The sequence below is a fragment of the Etheostoma spectabile genome, chromosome 15 (assembly GCF_008692095.1).
Source record: "Etheostoma spectabile isolate EspeVRDwgs_2016 chromosome 15, UIUC_Espe_1.0, whole genome shotgun sequence".
In the NCBI taxonomy this organism is placed as follows: Eukaryota; Metazoa; Chordata; class Actinopteri; order Perciformes; family Percidae; genus Etheostoma; species Etheostoma spectabile.
Genome location: NC_045747.1, coordinates 14,440,941 through 14,444,210, shown reverse-complemented (window position 1 = coordinate 14,444,210; position 3,270 = coordinate 14,440,941). Strand labels below are relative to the sequence as shown.

The following is a 3,270-nucleotide window of genomic DNA, read 5'->3' as shown; positions in this document are numbered from 1 at the left end:
GGGGTTTGAGCCTAAGCTTATGTGAAAGACAGGGCCACCTGAGAAGTCTCTGGAGAGGAGTGATATTGATCAATGGATTTAGCCTACCTTTCAGAGGAAGGCATGGAGGCTGGTGGGAGTCAAAGCTCTCAAAAATCCAAAGACCTCATTTGACAAAGAATCATTTTAGCTATCCCTGCTGTGTTCAAGATATCCTCTTGCCAAACCCAAACTTTAACAGCTAAAAATCCACCAATAAATCCTGTACTGAAATTAGTGCTGAAAGTATTAGTGCATTAATCAAGCAGTCAACAGAACATTGTGATAATCATTTTAGTCATTTATCAAAGCTACAGTACCAAACAGGCATTTTACAGACTGGAAAAAGGACTTGAAATAATTGTCAGTTGGAGCCTTGATAGAAAGCTGTGAAATTAGTTGTTTTCTTGGCCTGTGGATCTGATAAAAAGTTTGATAAATAACAAGACTGTTCCACTATCTTCTCTAAAAAAAGGCTTGTCTGTCCACTTATTAGTTGTCCCACTTGCTGTCTGACTATCTAAATGATGAAAGCAAAGGCCAGCATATCGACAGTGCCAACAGGGCCTCTGTGGGTAGAAATACACAGAAGCAAATTATGGATATTTGGATCAATGTTATGCAAGCAATCATCAGTGTTCTTTAACATGAAAAGAATAAAATCCATGTTTTAACAGTTCAATTAAATCTGACAGACTTTTAGAATGTAAACACATCTGAAGAGATCTCAATTCAGCAAATGAATATGAATGTCAGACTCATTATGCACACACTTGCATACACATACAGATACCAGGCACTCGGTTTAGCCGGCAAGCGCTGATCCAAATCAACCTCAGAACATAAACAACTTCCCAGGGGGAAAATCCTCTCTTTAAATCATCATTACTACAGTGACAGACAGAGTCCCTGTAAAGACAGTTTCAACAGCGGAGTCAATCAAAGCAGAGGGTGATTGATGCTTGTCACGATTGATGCAGTCCCTATGTCTCTGGGCACCAGCATGCTGCTCTCTCACTTGATCACTTGCTATGTGCTCACTCCCTCCTTTATTGGTTTGGCACATGGCTAATAAGGATCGTTTAGGCCCTTCGTGGAATGAAAAACGTTGTCCCTGCTCCTCCGTATCTCTCTCCTGTATGTATGAATTGTTGTGGTACCCTATATGACAAAATATCTGTAGAAAGTAAGAGATGCTGGAAAGTTTTGCTGTTACGAGATAGAATTTAGATTTGTGTAACAGTGTGTGTTGATAGTTTAAAGTTAAACTGACAACATATAGGCCGTCCCCATTGGTGTTGAAGTTGCATTAGTACTTACATTGGCAGTTCAAGGTCCTGCGTTTGCGTCTGGCCCATTGCTATTACATTTATGTAGGTGTTCTGCTATATCTCTTAACTATTTTGTGACAAGGTCTAGACCTGGTCCATTCCATTGTGGCACCCGCCCAAATACACTTGCAATTTGTGATTCATCATTTGTTTTATGTGTATTGTAGACAAAGTGCATTTCCACCATCCAGAAACTCACAGTCAAAAGGTGGTATTTGAATGGTAGCTGTCTTCTGTGTGTGTTAGTAGATATTTTAATGGCGCTGAAGACACTAACCTTGTTGCTCTACAGTCTGTTTATTCTGAACCAGACAGCTCAGAGGAAAAGCCGACAGGTGCGTTATTGGTTGATGATGGCAGACAGTGTGGGCATTACCCTCAGACAGCTCCCCACCAGCATTCAGTTTCATGGCAGACATTACTCATTTCATACAGTGTTAATTTGGAGCGCTATTCCATTACAGGTTGGCATTGTGGTGCATGCCACCACTGGCTCGCACTGCTGCATTTCAATTTCACATTAGGCCAATCACACAATTGGGCTTATTAAAGAGTGTTCCTCCTCACAAAATAGTCTTGGATCTGTAAAATTATTCACAGCATTAAACTATGACTTATGTACTTTCTTTCTCCTCTGACCCCCCTTTCCATCCATGTTCTTTCTCTCTTATTTCTCTCTCTCTCCTTCATTTCATCTTATCTTTCATTTTCCACTTACCATCTCGTTTCGTCTCCACTGCTGCTTCCCTCTTTCAGAGCTCCCCTTTGCAACAGTGGAATATTAAAATGAGATTTGATGAGAGTGTTATCAGGCTCCCAGTCTTTTGTCCACTTTCTCCTTTCTGAAGGAGACTCTTAGTGCTCAAGGCAAAAAGTGTGCATGTGTGTGCGCGGGTGTCCACATGCACATAAGCATGTCTATAAGGGGGTTGGGGGTAAAGTACAAACTGTCTTCCTCTCCTCCCACCACCTTTATATCTCTTCTCTGATTTTCCATCTGGCATCCAAACACATTTTGAAATTCTGCTCAGATAGTGATCTTCTGCCTGGCCAGGGGAAGTGGAGGGGAGGATAGAGTTGGAAAGTAGAAGAGAGGGAGGGAAAACTGCTTTCCACTGCCATCACTTTGGATGGATAAATAAAAAGTGTGGACCTAGACAAGTGCAACATGAGAAGGTAATGTGCTCCCTCTGTAGTCAAAATGCCATCAAAGCAATTGCGCTCTCCATGCTAAAGTTGCGTGCCGCATGGGAAAGTCAACATTTGAATTCTGCTAACAGAAAACCAATGCACTCCTCTTTCTTTATCAAAAGTTAAAATGTCTATATTTACCCCACCGTTGTGAAACCATTTGAACTGTTTGTAAAAGAAGATGAGTGCCTTTGATTTCTTTCAAATTTATTTTGACAACCCCTCAAATGAAAACTCTCACCACTATTTTTCTCCCTCTCCACTCTGTGTCGTTTTTTTCATGCTACACAAATACACCAATTCTGCTTCTACAACTATCCTCTCTATCTAACCGAGATAGATAGGAGAGCAAGGGAATCAGGCAGTGGAAATTAAGAGGCAAGGGCAGTAAAAACGACCCCAGTGAGGCTTTGATCGATCTCAGCAAGCCCATTTCTTTACACAACATCTCACAATCCCACAGCTTCGGAGTCCACAATCTATCGCAAGGCACAGGGGCCGAGGGCCAGGTCAAGGAGGTTTTAGGGAGTACAGTTTGAGTTGAATTTGCTAACGTTTGATTGCACAGAACTACAGAGGGGATAGGAGGGTGAGAGAATGAACTATAAGGTGTACAGAAGATGTGTACTTAAAGAGTAACATAATGGAGCAGAGGGAAAGGGAAAGCAAGAAAGGAGCCCAGATATGGAGGAGGAGGATGAAAGCTGTCAATGATGTAAAAGTAGGATTA

General features: G+C 41.6%; 1 protein-coding gene across 6 annotated transcripts in view; it reads right to left on the bottom strand.

Moving 5' to 3' along the window:
* znf385c (zinc finger protein 385C) overlaps positions 1-3,270 on the bottom strand; it is a 146,285-nt gene that overhangs the window by 9,608 nt on the left and 133,407 nt on the right. The gene's annotated exons all lie outside the window — the stretch shown is intronic.